The 16841-nt window shown below is 32.9% G+C and overlaps 1 long non-coding RNA gene across 1 annotated transcript; it reads right to left on the reverse strand.

The window, feature by feature from the left end:
* Positions 1-1458: 1458 nt before the first annotated feature.
* On the reverse strand, positions 1459-16627 carry LOC129975848 (uncharacterized). Its single transcript, XR_008785050.1, has 3 exons — positions 16543-16627; positions 4355-4475; positions 1459-2593 (listed from the first exon to the last, which is right to left on the reverse strand). It is a non-coding gene; the product is annotated as an uncharacterized LOC129975848 (long non-coding RNA).
* Between the last annotated feature and the right edge of the window lie 214 nt (positions 16628-16841).

Raw genomic sequence — 16841 nt, forward strand, 5'->3', positions numbered from 1 at the left:
ACGTGCACTAACGTCCATTAAAATATCCACGGCAAAAATCCACTCTTATCAAAATTCTTAGCATCAATTTAACGTCTTAAATTGTACTAACGTCCACAGCTTTTCAACAATTTGGCGGGATTTGCTAGGGGTATTCACGAGAAAGGCCGAGCCCCCGAAAATGTGGGAAAAGGCAACGACCAGCATTAATATGTGAAATATATTTATTAAGATTAAAGTACAAAGGACAAAACATTACTACATAGAACATAAAAGATACATGAGCGTGAGCTGCACGTCTTGCAGTCTCACTGCTCAACTCTCGTCTGTCAATAATGGCGGGAAAGCATCACGTGATTAATGACGTGACGCAACATGGCCAGCATGGCGCCATACAGGATACGGGATCTGTCAGCGCTTCCCACATATATATATATATATATATATATATATATATATATAGAGAGAGAGAGAGAGAGAGAGAGAGAGAGAGAAATTTGACACATGTGCTCTTCAAAGTAAGGGAAAGATTGCTAACATATTTTCAAAATCCAAAACTTAATTAATATACATTAATTTTAACAATTATATATAATTGATTAAAATATATAATTCATTATCCAAAAACATATTAAAATATATATTAACAAAATTACGCAAGATTTAAATGTTTTTCAGTTTATCCGAAAATATTATTTCATGAAAATGGTTCCTGTTCCGCTTTTAAAACTTTAAAATTAAGCAAAGATTTTTAAAACTTTAAAATGAAGCAAAGATTTTAAAAACTTTAAAATGAAGCAAAGATTTTAAAAAATTTAAAATTAAGCAAAGATTTTAATGTTTTTTAATTCATCCGAAAATATTAATTCATGAAAGTTGTTCGTGTTATGCTTTTAAAACTTTAAAATTAAGCAAGATTTAAATGTTTTTCAGTTCATTCAAAAATATTATTTCGCAAAAATGGTTCTTTTTATGCTATTAAAACTTTAAATAATTGTCTTTTTGATAATTTTAATTTCATTTTCATACATTTTTTTTCTGATTTTAATAATTTTTTAAAGCTATTTCGATACACAATATGTAACAATGCTTTTATTGTTATGGTGAAATTGAAAGCAGCTTCATTTTCCTTCTAAAAACATTGAGTCACATGTTTTTAGCAAAGTTCATATTATGATTTTTTTTTAAATTGTTTTCTTTGTGCATTAACTCCGAAGTAGGAATTTCAGTTCCGCTTTTATTTCGTGATATATTATGTTATCGTTAAAAAAGAATCCATTATTTCATAGAACTTATTTCATGAAATAACTAGGAATCCAGGAAATAAACCGAATTATTTCCAGAATTCTCCAACTACACTCATGTCAAAAATTAAGGTCACAAACATAAAATCTGCGAAAAATGAAAAGCTATTCACTGTGTTGCCACGAAATTCGGCACCGAGGTACACTACAATGGAAGAAAGAACATAGACACATAACAACATGGAAAAGATTTTAATTGGGAATTAAGAAACAGGGTATATCAAAAAGTGATACATTATGAATCAGAGATAGAGCATTTATCTCGGGAAAAGTCTGTCTAATATGGAGTGTGACCACCGTGAACTGCAATACAGCTCTACAACGAGCTTTCATACTGTTTATGAGGATGTCCATAAATGCTTAGGGCAACAAAGCCCATCATTCTCCCAAAAGCGATGCTTTTAACTCTTGGAGGATATAAGGAGGGGGGTTACGCTGAGCAATAGCTCTTCCGAGGCCATCCCAAACATGTTCAATAGGATGGGGATCCATAGACCTCGAAGGCCAGTCCATACGTCGAATATCCTTTCCTCAAGAAAATCATTAACGATCTGGTCTCTGTGTGGACGCGCGTTATCGTCCATAAACATGAAGTCTGAGCCAAAAGCACCCCGGAACAACCTTACATAGGCTTCAAGGATATCATCCCTATAACAATGTGCATTGGAAGTACCCGTATCGAAGACGTGCAGTGGTGTACGACTGCCCAACATTATTCCACCCCAGGCAAGGATTCCTCTGCCACCAAATCTGTCGATTTCTTTTACTAGGAGGATTGATAGCGAACTCCTCGTTCTCTCCAGAGGAAGATTCGACGAGTATGACTCTGTGCGGTAAATCTCGACTCATCACTGAAAAGAACACGCCCTCATTCTTGCTGTGCCCAAGACTGATGTGTTCGGCACCACAACAACCGGGCTTTTCTGTTGGATGCAGTCAAAGGGACTCAACTGGTCGCCGGGCAAAAAGGGCCCTCTCTGCTAGACGTCTGTATACTGTTTGTCTGGGAATTCTTATTCCAGACGCAGCAGCAAGGTCACGAGCAAGTTGAGGAGCCGTTGTCAGCCTATGCCATCGTGCTCTAAATGCCAAATAGAGATCCTGTGCAGGCGTCGTTGCTCTGTGACGGCTTTGTCCGGCCTTCCTGGTTACAGTACCACTTGTTTGGAATTGATTCCACAACCTGGATACCACTTTCGGTGCCACTTGTAATCATCGAGCCACCTCCGCTTGAGACTGCCCAGCTTCAAGCCTGCCAACGGCTCTCCATCTCAAGGAATCGTCTAAACCATAATGATAATTCATTCTCACTGGAAACAGGTTAAATTTTTGGTTTTAATGCAATATTCACAAAATGTTTAATGCAATATTCACAGTAGTTCCTCAAAAACTAATGCTAAACAACATTTTTTTCCCACAACAAAGGTCAATATCGTGTTACCGGTCCTTCACAATATATAAAATATAGTTTGTTTACATTTTACTGGTAGCCATTTAGAATTACTTTGAAAAACAGTTTTGTGACCTTAATTTTGGACATGAGTGTATATTAACTTTAAAGGTAACAATATTTTTTAAAATTTTCATGCATAATTGTATTAGATTAATTCTCTTAGACCGATAGTTTTTCAGTCTTGTCAATGAACTAGGTAAAATTTTTAATAATATCCCATATTAATAGTTTATGGTCGTGAAAGGCAGTTGATTTTTAGATTTAAAAAAAATGAATGCCATAGCATTAGATACGTTTTGCATTACAATGAAAATAAATGCTATGTGATTCATCAAAATCTTGACTTGAAATTTTCTGACAAAGGCAATATCTTCTCTTGGAATAAATCGAATGAGAAAATAAAAATAGGGTTTTCTTAAACTATTGATCCCCAACTTCATTCGGAAGTCTTTTGCCAGTCTTTTAGAAGTCTTTGCCTAAAAGCAGAGGTAGAGAATGTTTTTCTTTGAGTTCTCAATGTTGGTAAGCATATCCAGTCAGAAAACGATTCGATATGATTAGCAAATAAACGTATTCAATAATTTTATCTGATAATCTAATTATTCTTATAAAAGAATATGTTTATATGTATATAAACTATAGGGTCCAGACAAATCTATTATTTCTATTAGCACGAAATTCATGCTAATAATTAAGTAGTAATGATACTGTGGTGAAAGCTTATAAGTCAGTGAACAGCTACGCTACACGGGCAATTGCTTTTGTATTGTGGTCATGTTACTGGGCTGCGAACCATAAGGTCTTAGGTTTATATCCTCGCTCATACCAATCCGCCACAATACCTTAATACACCTCGTAGCTTGAATTTAAAAATTTAATGTAGAATATTTTTTTATTTAATGTTTTTTTGAGATTTTGGATGATTTTTCAAGCCTATTTGTTCGTAGTATTGTTTTTAATCATTGTCAACAAAAAAAATCTGTTAATCGTCAAAGAGAGCAAACAATTGTAGACTTAAATAAATTTATTTTTGACAACTTATTGAATTTTGAGAAATTTTTTAAAATTTATCACTTTTTTCCCGAAAAACTTTAAGAATTGAAATTAAATTTCTGATTCCATTAGATTTTTCAAATTTTTGAAGTGATTATTCGAGCATATCACTCTAATTTGTAACAATCAAAATACTTTTATTCATTGATTTTTAATTAATTGTTTTCCTAATACTAGCCGCCTTTAGTGACCAGCTTGTTCACCCAGATTATGAACTATTTAAGCGATTAATATGTAACTATCAAACCATAGCGATTATCTATCTAGTGACTTGTTAAACCTATTTTAACGCTTGTTAAATTTTTTTTATCCTATTCCTTTTACAACTTGTTTTCTTTGACATCATTGAATGCCAGCTGTCCCCAAAGAATTTTTATTAACATTTACATCTCTATTAATAAGCAAAACATCAAATCAAGAGCAGGTATAAAAACAATCAATGAAGCAGTCTTAAACATTTGTAAGGCGCTCTGTTTACTTTCACTGTTGCCATTGGATAATAAGAAGTAAAGTGATTTCTGTGACACATACATCAGCTTTTATGTATATAGATACAAAGAATTACCTCGTCGATGCAATGATCCACTGAGGACTGTTTTACTTCTTCATAGATTTGCCAAGGAGCCATTTTCTTTTTTCCCAATGATAGGCCAACTCTGGGAGAAGTTTTACTTCATTGTTGATTTCTAAAGAGTCAAATTAGAAAATCAAAAATTAGGAAAATTATTTTTATATAAACTAAATTCTGAGATTATCCGGTGCAGGACACTTTTTAGTTTCAGTAATTTCTTTTAATTTTTATCAACTCTAGTTTATCAAATGTAAACAAAGAAAAATGAAAGCGCAAAATCAGTTTTTTACTCCGTTTTTAGTTTTGTATCAGATAATCATAGCTATAATTTCCGTAATATTCAACGTGTTCACAGCACTATGTGGAGCTCTGCTTATTTCTGCTAATAATAAAAGATAATTATCTGTGTATTGTTGCACTTTCTCAGAACAAACCAGTCGACATACAGCTAGCAAATTTCTCACAAATTTGGACGGTAGGAATATGCATTTCGGAGAGATTGTTCGGGAATTTGAATAAGAATTTTTTTTAAATAAAAATTAAGTGATATTTTATATTTTTCCGTGATGCTCTCATTAATATTTACACTGTTTAAAATTTTTAAAAATTTCTTTTTAACGATAACATTTTAATTGTCGTGCAAATTTTTCCACGTTTTGGCATTTTTTTAAATAGTTTTTAACATCATTTTCACAACACTAGATTTCACTAATGGCGTAAAGTTGAAATTGTTTTTATTCTTTCAAATACTTTATAGTGTGATTTCCTTCCATTGTCGTAAGCTGAAGAAGGAAGAATCTATTTAATTCAATATCTGTGTTCTTTACATGAGAAAGAAGACAATGAAGTTGCAACGCTGTGACAGTTAGAAAATAAGTTATTCTGAAAGTTGTGTTTTTGACAGCACGATTCTATTAGGATTGATTCATATGTAGATTGATGCATAAAAGACTATTAAAATTACACGACTTTGATGTCTGCTGTAATTTGGTGCTTAAAATTCTTTTCTTGGGGAAACGATGAGCATTAAATGATGCTTAAAGGATGTAATTGCAAACAACAAAACAATATTCTTGGTCGCCAAATGCGGCTAATAGTTAATAAATGCTTCCTTTTTGCCAAGGGGTAGAAACCCCCGGGGGGCACCTCGAAATGAGGATGAGATGCTTCCGGCATGGTGGTTGGATCTCACCACCCTGGAGGGTACACTAATAGGTGGGGGATCTGACTCCTCCCATCGATGACAGGACGTACTTCCTTCGGGGAGGGTTGTACCGTGGCCGGTGATGGCCCTTAGGACTCAACCACAGTTCCCGCCAATGTTACTGTTGTGGCGGCCCGGTAATTCAGTTTTATGGTTTAAATCCGTGTGCCTTCGGGCGGGTCGGAGAGTTAGAAGGTGGGGGATCTTGCCAAGGGGTAGCGCATCTTCCCCGTGATTTGGGCATCCCGGGTTCGAATCCCGGTTCGGGCACGGTTGTTCTTCATCTGTGTTCTATCTGTGAGGTGTGTGAATGTGCCCCCTTGTAAAAAGGAGTTGTGCAAGCGAATGTATGAGTTTCATCTTCATATGAACTAGAAGTCAGACTTCTGCCCTCGGGTACTCAGGGATCTTTACCCTCAGAAGCTATTGCACCCTCTTTCCGTGGTAACGCGGACACGACATCATCTTTTTCAATTTATCGGATCTCAAAAATTTTTACCTTAAGATTATTTGCACCGCAGATTTCTTTTGGAAAGCAGAATGCATATACAATGCAAATAGTTCAAGCAACACTGTTATATAAAATGAATCCTTAAATTTATTATTGAAAACCAAAAAAAAAAAGCAAAATATCTTGGTACCAATTATTGTCCTTCACTTTTTAATTTAATTTTGCGTGTTCTCTTACCCTAAATCAACAAATATTTCATCTATAAATTCTCTTTTCGTGCTATGTAAAATGAAAGTTTGGTCACCTTCACCGGGAAGTTCAAGCAACACTACTATCTATATTACTATTATAAATGTGAAAGTTTGGATGGATGGATGTTTGTTAGTCAATCACGCCAGAACGGCTGAACAGAATTGGATGAAATTTAGCTGAGAGATAGATTATAGTCTGGAATAGGACATAGGCTACTATTTATCCCGTTTAATTGAGTGGTTAATTGTTTATTAATTAAAAACTAACTTTCCCGCCAAAAATCGTAAAATGAGTAAAACTTCAGAGTTCCCCCCCCCCACGCCAATGAGATTAGGCTTAACATGATTTTGACTATTATTTCAAACGATTCTGTTTATTTTCTTAGTGATCGATACATTTAAAATTAAACATTAACGATCTTTCGGATTCATTCTGGAGTACTTTTGATTTAAAATAAAACAGAATAAAGGAAATTAAAAATTTATAATCTATATTGCGTTACCCCAACTGGCCTAGAAAATTCATACATTTGTGTTGCCCCAATTGGCGTTGAAAATTCATGCATGCGCAGGAGTAACAAAAGATAAAGCCATTGATGCTATAAATTCCAATCTATTTCCACGCGTACGAAGTCGCGGGTAAAAGCTAGTATAAAATAAATCCTGAAATTTATTATTGAAAATAAAAAAAAGCAAAATATTTTGGTACCAATTATTGTTTTTCATATTTTAATTTAATTTTGTATGTTCTATTACCCTAAATCAGTAAATATTTCATTTATAAATTCTCTCTTCGTGCTATGTAAAATGAAAGATTGGTCACCTTCACCATGAAGTCATTAGATAATTCAGAATAATAACTGCCCAACCAGCGAGAAAGAAATAATTTGGCTCATTTTGATTATAAAACAAGAATACAGACGGTTTGAGCAGTGTGTTTATTCAGGTTCTACGTCAATGCGAGTTTATTTTTTAAACTAAGTACTGTGTAGCGCTGTTTATAATTCTTTCAAAGGACTGACGTAAAATTATATGTAAATGAAAAGACGTATAATCAAAATGCTACTAAACATTAAAAAAAAATCGTGTTTGCATGTATGTGAATATACAAATAGATTGGCAACAAATCCAGACAAAAAGTTGATTTTTTGGTGGATTTGGTTTAAAATATGATATAGATCTATAATTTATATGCTATCGCTGATTAATAATTAAATTTTACTGATCTAGACTTTTACACTTTGTATTTATCGTTTTCACATGTACTAGACCAAATTAAGACAAACTTCCTTTAAATGGATATGTTAAAGGAGATCTGAAATATGGAAATTCACCAAGATCTCGACTCTGAATGTTTTTATGACCATAATACTTTTTCTTTGTATATAGAAAAGTAAAAAAGCGCTTTGTAAACATAATTCTTTGTGGTTAGTATTTTTTTTTCTATAAATTCGGCCATGTAAAAAACATTATATTAAAATTGTAGCGACTTGTCAAGTTAAACAAATGAAACCTAAAGCATTAAATAATACGTTTCATGATAGGAGTTCTAATCTTTTTTTTAATATATATATTTTTTTCTTTTTCATGGAATTATGTCCATAAATTTTTTTTCTAGTAAAAGAAGATATAAAAATACGCTTCTCTTAACTTATTCTTCAGCGTGCATTTAGGAGATAAAATAAGACATTAAAAAAAATAGAAGATAAAATTGCAGATTTTTTTTTCTAAAGATTACTCAGTTGATATTAAACACTTTCTTCAGCTTTTAGTTTCACTTAACGTATCTCCATCTGAAAACAATGCTATATCAGTCGCATTATCGTGAATGTCGCCTGTCTAACTCTGCAGATTAAACTTTGTTGGGCGTTCACTTTGTTTCACAATAAAACAAGATTAAAAAAAAGAAGGCTTCATCGCATTACTCATCTTAAAATATTACCAAATTAAACCACCATAAAAAAAAAAAAACAGAGAGAGTATTTTTCCCTCGATTTTCATATAGAATATACTTCCACATATATTCTATTATTTCTTGAATATTCCCTTATTTCTTGATCCAATTCCACTTTCTCTACGTAATTAATTCAAGAGAGCTTTGTAAAATTGCTGAATCGGCTAAAAGCCTAACTTTCCCACACTCCGCGTGAAGGGATAAAATACCGCTGACGAGACAAAATCTTTTTTAAAACCTCCCTGTGTTTCCCCTGCCTTGTCAACGCGTGTAGGAAAATCCCTATCAAAATCTCATTATATATTAGCACTATAAAGAAATATTTTCCCTATCAATTTCTCTGGTTATATAAGACCAGGGATAAAATGTCCAAGAGTTTTTTCCTCATTCCTTTCTGTGTCGTTCTGTGTGCTCATCGCTTGTACATATGCCTGCTTCCTCAAAATGAAATAAAATGACGTCACGAAATATTCATTGTCTTCAAACCTGCATCCTACTTCACATAAAATGATACTTACATATATGTAACGATATGTTTTAATCTAAATTAAATCTTAATTAATCTCCCAATTTTCATCTTAATTTAACCCATATTTTCATTCTAAAATTGTCTTTATTTCCTGATCCAATTCCACTTTTATTTATTTATATAATTGTCCATACGTTCTATAAAAATATTACTTCTGCATTTTCTCAGGCTCCGTGTGGAAGAATAAATATCCTTAATGTTCAGTACATTCTTTTAAAGATACCTATATTTCCCTATCTAAATCAACACGTGTCAAAGAAATTCCTATCAAAATCTCATTGTAAAACCCACTGAAGGGAAAATTTCGGTCTCTTTTACTCCTGTGTCGCGATGGAGACGGACACGTGTTTTGGCCATCATTTCTGTCTTTAAACATAATTTGCCGTGATGGAATATATCGAAATTAAAAATTCAAAAGTGTCTTCTCTTCTCGGCAGACAGATATGATCCAAAATTTTGTACTCAGTTATAATTTTGTTGGAAAATGACTTTTGTCTACCTAGCTTGCAACATTACTGGGTTCACATACATTCATAATGACGGATAACCAACCGTTCTATGCATTCTGACTAAAATTTGACATAAATCTACAATTCTGGCGATAAAATCTCATGTAAATTGTGTTTTCGAATCATCCTATTCACCCATAAATCGGCATAATTGCAAAAATTCTAAATCAGGCATAGTTCCAAAAATATTTTCTAAGCAACTAGAGCGAGTAGTCTCCCCGAAACTTTCTCACTTACTCCCAATTAAATGCTTTATTTCCTCTAATAACAGTTGGGCAAGGCCATGAACGGCACAGATGCTCATACCTTTATTTTCAAAGAATGAGCATTTTGTCATTAGTAGTGTACAAGTTTGAGGTTCGAACTCGCAACGTTAGCATAGCCGAATAAGAAAGCCCCTAGACAAAAGTGTACACTCCTTTCTGGAGGTTGTTATCTGGCTTATGAAGTTACTACCACAATACTCCCCCAACAGTGAGTCGGTGCAGTTTTATCGCGCCAGTTATGGCGAGCGACGAACGTAATTGTCGCGCCAAGCGTTATGGCAGGAGACGGCGAGCATGTGTCAGTGGTTACTGCGGGCAGATAGCGCCACGACAGTTACGTTTGTTCAGAACCAGGGTCACTAATGTGCAAGTTTAAAGTTCGAACGCTCAACGTTAGGGTTCACAGCCGAGTAACAAAGCCACTAGACAAAAGTGTACACTCCTTTCCGGAGGTGGTTATCTGGCTTATGAAGTTACCACCACAGTAGTATAGTAAAGAAATCCAAGTATACATTTTGGAGACATTTTCTTTTGGTCAATTAAAACCAAATTTTGATATAAAATAATAATTTTAGTGATAAAACCACTTACCAAATTTCGTTTATCTGACTATTTATATTTCTAAGTTAGCAGGTTTACATGTATGAGAAAGTGCAAAGTGACTGACAATTATTTGACAAAATTCGACATTTTAGGCACTGAAATTATGTATCAAGTTTTATTTATTGTATTCTTCGCGTTTTGCAGTTACTATGCTCACTTTGTATAAGAGCAAATAGAAAAAATTTCTTTAAATGTATATTGTTCGAAATTTCTTTGAAATTTACAAACTTGGTATAAAGATCGCATGTCTAATATCATTCGTTTCGCTTTAAGCACTTTATAGATAGTTATTTTGATTATAAACAGAAAGATAGCCATATTTCCAAAAAATATGCCTTTGCCGATATCAGATATGTCTAAAATCTAGATGCATCAAAATTTCGAGTTCGAATCTTTTTAAACAATTGCAGTACTTTCTCTCTATATACTCTGTATAGGAGAAAATAAATTTCAATAGATATGATTTGTATAAGTTATAGCTAACTAAAACGAAAAAGTAAAGAAAGTTAACAGACGCTCTGCGTAAACTGTCTATCTAAAGCATTAAGACTGCCAGCTGCTACAGCTTACTTTTTGGCTGACAGCAAAAGAAATTATGAAATCAATTTCGCACTCCACGACTGTCAGCTGTTTTTTTGTAAATTGCAACTTGACTGACGTTCATCGCATTCGCAATTGGTTATATCCTGTTACTTCTAAATCTTCTTAGTTACTCGAGTTACTTTTTTTCAATTTTAGATTTGTCGTTTCCAGACTGTTAACACTTTTACTTGATAATTATTGAGGTAAAGAGATTATTATTTTGCTTGATTGGCGGGATCTTTTGAGATTTTTTGAAAGATTTAAAGCGAGCTTGTTTTAAACCTTTTGCGATTTTATTGCAATTTTTGTAGCTATAGTGTGGTAGGACTTGTAAAATCCCAAAGGGGCATGCTTATTTATTTAATTTTTAGTTTATTATTATTAAATGAATTTATCCTAACATTTACAGGGAGACTACATACAGTTTAGTTAAGCTACTGCTTTATATTATATTATATTATATTCGCCTATGCAGACGCGTTATGGCATCGTTACATCTGTTGTTACTAACAAAAGCAAATGGGTGTCTGAGTGTCAAAAGCAATGAGTGTTTGTTGGTCTACAAAGCAGATAATTGGATCTAGAGTTAAAATTTTGCACATATATAATTTGGAGAATGATAATATATAATATATATATACATATATAATTAATTTTAATATATATATAATATAATATATAATTTTAATATATTAATATATAATTTTTGGATGTGCACTTCAAAACGAATGTACTGAAATTTCAATTAGAATTTTTATTAATTAAATATTAAATAATATTTAGACATTTTTTTCAAAATATTTTCTATAAATATTGTCACAAAAAATATTTTTTTCAAATCACCTTGAAATTTAAAAAAAAAAGATATTTTTTCAATGATATTAATTTGATTTCTGCATCTGCCCTTGCCTAATTTTGCAATTTTTTAAATTTGCTCTTATACTTTTTTTTGAGACAGTATTTTTCATTGATGCTATGTAATTCAAACCATTTTTTTGTTGTTGTTGTTTCTGCAAATATTCATGGATTTTTCCATTGTTTAAAGCTTTTAGGAACTTCATATTGGTTTTTTAACAGACTTTTAAGAATTAACAACGTCAAAAAATGCAATTCAAAAACTCATTAGTGTTAGATAGAAAATGGCTAAGATTTAATACCTCATATAATAGCACACATAGACATTTTAATATCAATTGCAAAGAGAATTTTTGCAGTTACAAATTCGGATAATGCAAAAATAAATAATTTTCACGAAGTAAAATGGAATGTGAACGTTGAAGAATGCTAACGCGCATATAAATAATTATATATTTAGAAAATATTTTGTTGTATTTTTTATTAAATATTTTTAAATTGGAACAGCTTAATATTCTCCATTTGTATCCATTCTATTTCAAACGCATCGATTCCCAAATTTCCTATTATGTTTAATCAAATATTCAAACCCCGATACTTAAATTTTGTAATATATGATATGGCAACAGTTATTAACAGGAGAAAAAAAATCCCGAATTCTGGATAGTTCGAAGTTAAAATAAGGCCAAAAAATTATAAAATTCAGCGGGGGTGATCTTCCCAAAACTTTCTCGAATATATTCTAATAAAAGTTTTATCGTACAGAAAGCCTTGAATGGCATTAGCATACAATAGTTAAGAAATATTAACCTTTGACGTGAATTTAGCATTCTTATTAAATCTCTCGTACGATTCTTTGTGAGCTTTTTGGCTATTAATTCCTGGCATAAAGGTAAATAGTATCCAAAAATCGAATTTGTGTTTTAGACGCCTTTTCCACAAACGATTGGAATATAAATTTGACACAGAATTATACGTGTAGTTGAAAAATCATGTACCAAATTTGATACATTTATTTAACTGCGTTTTTGAGTTATCGCGTTTATATGATTTCTGAAAGTACAAACCGACAGACGATCAACGCTTTCTTGGTTTTTGGCTAAAAATTTATAGGTTTCTACTCTATAGATTTTAAACTTGTGTACCGAATTTTATCAATTTAACTGTCTTTGTTTTGTAGTTATTGTGTTAACTTATATGCGAACATCCGGACAGGCAGACTTCCAATGAACGGATTTTGCTCAAACTTTGATAGAAATCTATAAATTTGTTCTGAAGTCCATATACCAAATTTCATCTGTCTAGCTAAAAGCGGTTTTGAATTACCTTTATCACAGACAAACAGACACTTTCCAAAATTATTTTTTTTTTCCGATTTCAGGACGGTCTAAAACAGGAAGATTCGTCAAAATCTCGAGATAGAATTTTTTGACGATTACTATCTTTACATTTTGTGTACGAGAAAATAAAAAAGGAAGGCTAAAAGGAAATGTCTGTTGAATAATCATAAAAAGTACGATAAAAAAACACGTGCGATAAAATATATAATAAGGCAATAAAAGTTAACAAATTTATCATAAAATAAAATCTTATTCGATGAATTCAAGCGAAAAAAATTGACATGCCACTTGAGAGCATTAAAATTTTAGAAATGCTAAAATATGGGGAAAAATCTGAGACAACAGTTAAAAAATTTCAACAGCTTTAAAAGACAGTGTTTAATATTGAATTACTAGACGTACATATTAAATTCTTTTCTTTTATTCCAAGTAAATGAAAATATCTGAAAAAAGTAGCCTAACATAGAAAAAGTGCGCGAAAGAGAGATGTGATTAAACAGTGAAATACGTTTAATATTTTGACTAAAAAAATGGAATACAATTTATTCAGACTAATTTTTAAAAAAAAAATATTAAAAATCAGAGAAAACATGTATGGAAATGATGCTGTTCCTACTGAAACGCTATTTTTTTTTTTAATTTTGAGATACTGAAAAAATAATTTTTTGCTATGATATATTTTGAAGTTACGTTGGAAAAAAAAAATTGTTTCACCTTTATATCATCCTTGTCAGAAGAGAGCAGAAAAAAATTTTTTAAAGCGCAGTTAATCCTTTTAGATGCTAAGAAACATGTGCTTCAAAAATTTCGCTTGAATCTGTCCAGGACTGTGTAATTGTATAGGAAAAATTAAACCAACAGTTATGCAATTTTATTTTTATAGATTTCAAATATATTCATGTTATGTATTTTTTCACTGTATTTTTATTGATGGTATATATATATATATATATATATATATATATATATATATATATATATATACAGGGTGTTCATTAAATATTGTCGGGGTTTCCGTACCTCTTAACTTTCGAATAAAAAATATTACGCAAAAACCGATTACGTATTCGTAAATTACAACTGAAAGAAATTTACGTGGCAACAATGCGATCTTAGCGCATTTGCAGTCTGGGTAATTATGACGTCATAAATAAAAGCGATCGTGCAAAAAAAAGCAATGTGTGTATGGTGGTTTTTCGAAACTAAATCAGTCATAACTACTCAATGTCGCTTCAGGACCACGTACAAGAAAGATCCTCCTTCGGATAATTCTATCAGACGCTGGTTAACACAATTTCAGGAAACTGGTAGCGTTCTACACCAAAAGGGAGCGGGAAGACCGAGCACTTCGCTGGAAAATGTTGATCGCATCCAAGAAACGTTTACTCGCAGTCCACGAAAATCAACGAGACAAGCAGATACATATGCCGCATACGACGATATGGAACGTTCTCCATAACCGCCTTCATCTGAATGCCTACAAAGTGCAAATTGTGCAAGCTTTACACCCGAATGATAAAACGCGTCGTTTTGAGTTCGCTGAACAAATTTTGACTCGAATTGAGGATGATGAAAATTATCTTCGGAAATGGTTCAGCAGTGACGAATCCACTTTTCATGCGTCAGAAAAAAATGAATAAGCAAAACTGTAGAATATGGTGCTTGGAGAACCCACACGATTATCGAGAATTGGAAAGAGAAAGTCCAAAGGTGAATGTTTGGTGCGCTTTATCACATACTGAAGTTATTGGATCTTTCTTCTTTGCTGAAACAACAATAAACTCCGTGACATACCTTGATATGCTGGAGATGTATGCGGTTCCTCAGATGCAGAAACATCAGCTAGATGTGATATTTCAACAGGATGGTGTACCCCCACATTGGGGCATGATTGTACGTGACTTTTTAGACGAGAACTTTCCCGACAGATGGTGTGGAAGAGGTGGACCAATCCCATGGCTTCCGAGATCACCAGATATAACACCTCTGGACTTCTTTCTATGGGGGTTTGTCAAGAACATTGTGTACAAGACCCCTGTGCCCTCCCTTGATGAACTGAAGCGCAGAATTGTTACTGCGATCCAAAATGTTACCCCACAAATGCTGGAGAACACTTGAAGGGAAATCGAATTTCGTCTCGATGTATTACGAGCCACCAAGGGCAGCCATGTGTAAATTCATTAATCTTTTTAATATCATTAATAAAATTCTTTGAGTTGTAATTTACGAATACATAATCGTCTTCAGCTTAATGCCTACAAATTGCAAATTGTGCAAGCTTTACACTTTAATATCATTAATAAAATTCTTTGAGTTGTAATTTACGAATACGTAATCGGTTTTTGCGTAATATTTTTTATTCGAAAGTTATGAGGTACGGAAACGCCGACAATAATTAATGAACACCCTGTATATATATATTAGAAACAATATTTTCGTTTACGTTAACTGGTTCACAGCGTTATCTCCAGAAATAGGTGCACTACAAGTTGAAATTATCTGGGTTAGAATGCGAAATTGAAAAAAACTGACAATGCGACTATTAATTTTTTAAATTCGTTTTAAGAAAAATAACCTAAGGAAATTCTTTCTTCCACTTCTATATTATGACACAGCTTGTATTTAGCTTCCTACTAACTATTTTGTTCTGGTATTTCGGTTAATCGATTGAGTCACAAAGTTGATACAGGCCGAAATACAAATACCGAGCCGGCGTCCTGGCATAGGGGTAGCGCGTCTTCCCCGTGATCTGGGCGTCCCGGGTTCGAGTCCCGGTTTGGGCATGGTTGTTCTTCTGTTGTTCTATCTGTGAGATGTGTGAATGTGCCCTCCTGTAAAAAGGGGTTGTGCAAGCGAATGAGTGATGCGTGAGTAGCAAAGTCGTACTCTTGGCCCTAGTTGGCGCTGATATAAAAAAAATAAGAGACGTCCCCCTCAGGCTTAAATCGCTGTCTTCGTAACAACGGGCTTGTCAGTGGCAAGTGCCATAAGAAACAAAGAAAACAAATACCAAATACAAAAATTTCACTTTTCTAGCTCGTTACGTATTTGCGTTCGCACCTACACTGACAGTAAAACATGCAAGTAGTTAATGCTTTGGCAGATATAATCCCAAAACAGATAATGTAATTTTGCAAGATTACAGATGTCATTTTGATATAAATATCACATACTAAATTTATCGATCTAGTTAGTTTGTTGTTTTTCATTATGGCTTTCATAGATACTTAAATGAACAAAACAAATGATAATAAATTCACCAACAAATTTAATTTCAAATTTTTGAGTTTATGCTAAATTTCGTACATTTACTCGATGTGTTTTTATTTTTATTTTTCTCATAGACGTAGCATGGATATTTTTCATGCATTGATGTTTACCGACATTTTGATAGAAATCGACACGTTTGATGTAAGGATCATTTATGAAATTTCATTCGTTTAGTAAAGCGTTTATGAAACATCATGTTCACAGGATGACAGACATAATTCCAACACTTTTTTTTTCTCTTTCAATCTGAAGGAAATCGAAAACTTGCAGTTTCACCCACAGTTCAATGATCAATTTTCTGACGATTGCGTCATTTCTTTTTATTCCAGAAAGTTAATTTACAAAAATATACAAATTTAAAAACTTACCGAAGCTCCGAAAAGATGTAACTTCTTCAGCTGCATAACAGGAAATAATAAAATTCGTGAGCGGCGCAGTTCCCGCCGATTTTTTTCGAACCTTCTAAAAGTCGTGATATATTTGGCGCATCTTCAGATATTTATGCATATTATGTCAAGGCCATTCTGTCCACATTTTAATGTCCTTTGGTTGTTCAGGTGCTGTGGAGTTTGTGTCGTCTTTCGCATTCTACATTATCATAAAAGACTCGCTCCTCCCCCCCCCCCTTTTTTTTCTATTCTATTCTAGGGTTTAAAAATTTATTCAT

This window comes from Argiope bruennichi, chromosome 7, assembly GCF_947563725.1.
Source record: "Argiope bruennichi chromosome 7, qqArgBrue1.1, whole genome shotgun sequence".
NCBI lineage: Eukaryota > Metazoa > Arthropoda > Arachnida > Araneae > Araneidae > Argiope > Argiope bruennichi.